Genomic DNA, 5,429 nt, shown 5'->3' with positions numbered 1-5,429 from the left:
TCCCTGCTCCTCAACCATTTATTTCTCCAAACGCTTTCAAACTCCACGGCTCCTGTGAAGCTCTGCTACCCACTCTCGTTTCTCTCTTCCATGAGCCTCAGTTTCGCAGACCTCCCTCCTGTAGAAGACACTGCTACCTGACTCCCCTCGTTCCTTCCATCCCTACATCATGCCTCTCGCTGTGTGACTTCAGCAGTCTCATGGATGATAGATCAAAAGCCTGGGTTTACCAGTTCTCTGATTCCACTTTCACACTCAACCACCCTAATCATACATTTTGATTGTCACAGTCACCACCTCTTTTCATTAAATGCATGTAGTATATTGCCTATTATTATAACTGAGTATCATAGAAAGGACAATATAAAAAGGGGGAAAATGGGTTATTGGGATCATGGTTCTGAGAGGTCCAAGGTCGAGGGGCCTCATGGGGTGAGGGCATCCCTGCTAACGGGGACCTTGCAAAGTGCAGGAGCAGCACAGAGCCTCGTGTAATGAGAGGGGTGCATCCAAGAAACAGAGCGAAGCTGGCTTTCATGATAGACTCATTCCTGGGCCAGCCGTTAATCCATGAAAGGTTTAATCCATGCATAAAGGCAAAGGCCCCATGATCCAGTCCTATTAAAGATTCCACCTGGTCGCATCTCTAAATACTTTACAGCGGGGATTCTACTGCAACGTGTGTCACAGATCCCTGGGCAAACAACATGTACATCGAAGGACAAGCAGGATTCCAACTACTACCTGGCCAAGGAGAGTGGCTGGAGTGCCCACAGCACCTTCATACTGCTACAACTCGATGAGGAAATCCAACCCTTTACAGGTGTGACATAGGCAGGTGACCTGTGTACAGCCCTGGGCCACTGCAGTCAGTTGCTAAGGTGAAGACTGGGGGCCAAGAGTCTGGCCACGTGGTGACTGTGGACCTACAGGCCATAGTTCCAATACCATGCGGGAGCCATATCCAGGGAGACATCACCCAACTCTCCACTGCCAAAGGGATCATCCAGCACCCTGAGGGCTTCCTGTGGACCTAGTGGTGTGTGATGGGGCTCCTGATGTAATCATCCTACATGATGTTGACAAGTATATGCAGCCCAGTGCCTTCTAGCTGCTCTGAACATTGCCACACATATCCTAAAGTCAAGGTCTGCTTTGTGGCCAAGATATACTGAGGCCAGGACAACAGTTGGCTGCACATCTTCTCCAGCATATTCCAAGCCAATCCCAAGAGCAGTCAGAACTCCAGCATGGAGACCTTTGCTTTCTTTCAGGGTCACGACCCTCCCAGGGTCATGCTTGACCTGAGCAAGCCCTTGTTGGACCACTCATACAAGCTCAGTCAGCTGGGTGGACCTTCGTGCTTGACCTGAGCAAGCCCTTGTTGGACCACTCATACAAGCTCAGTTGGTTGGGCTGGACCCACCCACACCATGGTGCCTTTTGTGGATCATGGGGCCTTGAGCACTATGAGTCAGGCTACAATTACTCATGGACCGATGTGACAGCTCCAAGTACAAGAACACTCCTCCCTCAGCCCCCCACTTCACCCCTGTACCAGGAGGCCTGTATGTTAAGGAAGAAGGGACAGCTAGCCAAGGAGACCCACCTCAGCAGTGCCCCAGCAGCAGAGTGGACTTGCTGTCCCAGCTCCTGCTGGCCCCAGGATGGAAGACACTCAAATGCAGTGTTCACCCTAACACGTTAAGTTAGCTGGCAAGCTAAGACTGGAAACTACTTGTTATCAGGAAAACCAGAAGCTGGGTTGAACCTGTTTTCAAAAAGCACATCATAGACAGAGACTGAACAAACAAGCCGGGTGTTGGGATGTGTAACCACTACCGCGAAGACAAGGATCAGTGAGACAGCACGTGCCTCTGTGGGATTCCTGACGAGGCCTTGCCTACAGAGCTGTGCTGGTTACCTCTAGAATCTCCATGAAAAGCAGACATTCTCCACCTGCATGGAAGCCAGGGCATCCACGAACCTGATGGAGGGAAATGTCACTGCTTTATTTTCCTGATGACCGAAATTTAGCTTCGCTCTCAGTTATGAATGCTGGCAGCAACTCGCAGTAGTAAACACTGTACCTGCAATTTTTCCTACCAATACAAGATACCCTTTTTACATTCCATGACAGTTGCAGGCATCTAACAATACTGTTCCTATTTGTCACCACTTCAAATAATTTCATAATACAGTGATGTAATTAAAAAAAGCCTGTATGTTACTACAAAAAAAAATTTTCAACTTGTGCTCTGGTGGACAGTCAAGCCACAGCGTGTATCACCATCCAAATCTGCGCTGGAAGCATCACACTCCAACCATCCTCTTCTCCCAGCTCTCCCTCGGAACGCCTTGACTCTTATTTCACTCTGACCCCCATCTCCAGTGCATGGCTTTTTTGCCTTTTTTTTTTTTTTTTTTTTTTGACAGGCAGAGTTAGACAGTGAGAGAGAGAGACAGAGAAAGGTCTTCCTTTTTGTTGGTTCACCCCCTGAATGGCCCATACGGCCTGCATGCTGTGGCCAGCGCACTGCGCTGATCTGAAGCCAGGAGCCAGGTGCTTCCTCCTGGTCTCCCATGTGGGTGCAGGGCCCAAGCACTTGGGCCATCCTCCACTGCCTTCACAGACCACAGCAGAGAGCTAGACTGGAAGAGGAACAACCGGGACAGAACCGGCGCCCCAACCAGGACTAGAACCCGGGGTGCCGGCACCGCAGGCGGAGGATTAGTCTAGTGAACCACGGCGCCAGCCCAGTGCATTGCTTTTCCATCCCCTTCCTCTTCTTGCTTTCATTTCTCAGATGCAAGCTGCAGTCCATGGGCCTTGACCATAACCATCCTCTCTGAAACACCCTCCACTTCCTTGTCCTATCTTGCACCATTGTACTTAAATGAAGGAGAAAAGAATGTATCACCTCTCCTCGCCTCTGCCTCCCACTCAGCAACTGTATCTGGCTAGCAAACATCACATCCTGACTTACTGATTTCAGCCTCACCTCACTGTAACATAGAATGGCCAGTCACCAATTCTCAGCAACCTTACAACTCTCCCAGGAAGTCCATTTTCCCGCTTTCCAGGACTAGCTTCCTTTCTCCTCAAACCACTTCTCTTTTTTCCTAGATGAGGATCTTGCATCAATTTCATTGAAAAAAATATAAACTCTTTGCTTCCTGCTGTCTATCTACCATCTCTGCTGGGTCATTTCCCCTTCAGTCTGCAAATATGCTTACTAATAATCACCCAACTTCAAAAACCAAAACCTCTCTCGCCCTCACTTCCCCCTAACCCAGCAAACACTGTTTTTCTTCTTTTCTCAGCTAAACTCCTTGAATGAGCTGGGTACATCTGCTAGCTCCACTTCCCTATTTTCAACTCATTCTTTAAATGTCCTGGCTGTTAAGGATGCCAAGGACCCTTGTTGTCCCAGTCCATGCTCACTTTTTTTTTTCCTTTTTTTTTTTTTTTTTTGGTTCTTCAACCGCATCCTTTGATGGTCACATTCCACCCCACACTTTCAACTACCAGCTACAAAACCAACTTCCAAAGTGATTCCCAGATCCAAGCCCAGATTTTGCCACCGCCTGCCTGAAAACACCTCTTCAACACCTAAGAGGAACCTCATAAGACAAAAGCAGAGCTCTTGTCCTCTGTCTTTCCCAACCCAAGAAACAGAAGTGCAACCTACTGAATCATTCAAGTGAAAAATCAATGAATCTTTCCCTTCCCCTCACTGTGTAATCCATCAGCAAGTTCTCTTGGTTCTAACTTCTTTTTTTTTTTTTTTACATGAAAGCACAGTTCATGGATCCACTTACAATAATGGGAAACTAAAACCGCAGATTGTATAAGAGAAGAATATCTGAAGAACGGTTAACCAGTCTCCATCACAATTCATCATGTGAATCGCCTAGTAGTTGCTGAGGTATGATTCCAGCAAATAATTCTTCCAGATACGTTGCAATTTCAGAGACTTCTCTGTACTCTTGCTAAGTTTTGTGGAAGTATGCTTTACAGTAAAAGTTTTCCCAATTACATTACAGTCATGATTTTTCTTTCGTGTGAGTTACCAGTTTACCATTCAAAGATGACTTATGATACAAAACTTTTCTCTGCATGCATGTTTTCTCATTTCTGAGTCTCTTCATGGGAACTGATGACTGGTTTATAGCAAAATGTTTTCTTTTTTTATTACTTTTTTATGAATTTTCTGATTGCTGATGTCTGCTTTCTCATACTTATAGCACTCAAAGAATATCACCTTTTGTGAATTCTATATCTATATGAGTCTAAATTACAGGAAAATATTTTTCCACATTCATTACACTCTTAAGAAATCCTCTGTGTGAATTATCTGATGTATGATTGATTTCTGACAAATGGCTTTTTTTCACACTAATAACATTTATAAGCTTTCTTCTTTACATGAGCCCCTGTTGTAAAGGTTTTGATTTCCAGCAAAAAATTTCTCACAATATTTAAATTTATTTTGGGAAAAAGCTCTTCCACATTCACTATATTTTTACGGTCCTGATTTCAAGACACACCTCGAGTCAGTTCACTGCTGTCCATCTGTGCCGACTCCATAGCCCCGAGCCCTGACATTTCTCCCCAGGACTCATTCCAGAGGCTTGAGCCAGTTTTCTGTTCCATATTGCTCCCACGTCACCAGCTACCCACGTTCCATATAATAGCCTGATGTTTTTAAGAATGAATTTAATTTTATGATCCCTTGTTTAAAACTCTTCCATGAAATCTCATTTCTCTGAGAATAAACTCCAGTCCCTAATAGCTCTTCAATCTCACTCAAGAAAACTCCCTCCCATTTACAATGGTCTTCCTGCCTGCTTGTTGCTTACACACACCAAACCTCTCCTACCTCTGGCTTTTGCATTTGCTTCCACTCTCTCCTGACGCCCACCACCATTTCACTTGACTGACATTCTTTTTTAATTTTTATTTGCTAGAGAGAAACACACACACAGAGAGAGAGAGAGAGAGAGAGAGAGAGAGAGAGACAGAGGGAGACCCATCACTACCTTACTCCCCAATGCCTACAGGGCCAGAGCTGGCCCAGTTCAAAGCCAGAAGCCAAGAGCTAGGTCCTCTGGAAGATGGTGTCCTGAAAGGTATTTGATAGGCTCCTAGGACAGTTCTGAAAGGTGTTTAATAGGCTCCTTGCAAGACCCCAAGGAGATCAAGCACCAGTCACTCCACAGCAGGGGCCACCTTGATTGACATTTGTTCCTTCCCCATTTCTCATCCCAGCCCTTCCTCTCTGCCCCTGATATTATTCCTCAAACAGAAGTACATGCAAGACATGTCTCAGCCTCTTCATGCAATGAAACTAGGCTAAGACATTCTCTTTCATTTTCAGATAACTGATTTTAAACATAATTAATTAATTACAAATACGCTAGGAAGC

At 45.6% G+C, this 5,429-nt stretch overlaps 1 pseudogene; it reads left to right on the top strand.

The window, feature by feature from the left end:
- Nucleotides 1–378: 378 nt before the first annotated feature.
- On the top strand, nucleotides 379–1,713 carry LOC108178152 (tRNA (cytidine(32)/guanosine(34)-2'-O)-methyltransferase-like; annotated as a pseudogene).
- The last annotated feature ends 3,716 nt before the right edge of the window (nucleotides 1,714–5,429 follow it).

This window comes from Oryctolagus cuniculus, chromosome 13, assembly GCF_051225735.1.
Source record: "Oryctolagus cuniculus isolate XC-2025 breed Fujian yellow rabbit chromosome 13, ASM5122573v1, whole genome shotgun sequence".
Classification (NCBI taxonomy): domain Eukaryota; kingdom Metazoa; phylum Chordata; class Mammalia; order Lagomorpha; family Leporidae; genus Oryctolagus; species Oryctolagus cuniculus.
The sequence above is the reverse complement of the archived record's forward strand: the minus strand, read 5'-3'. Positions and strand labels throughout refer to the sequence as shown.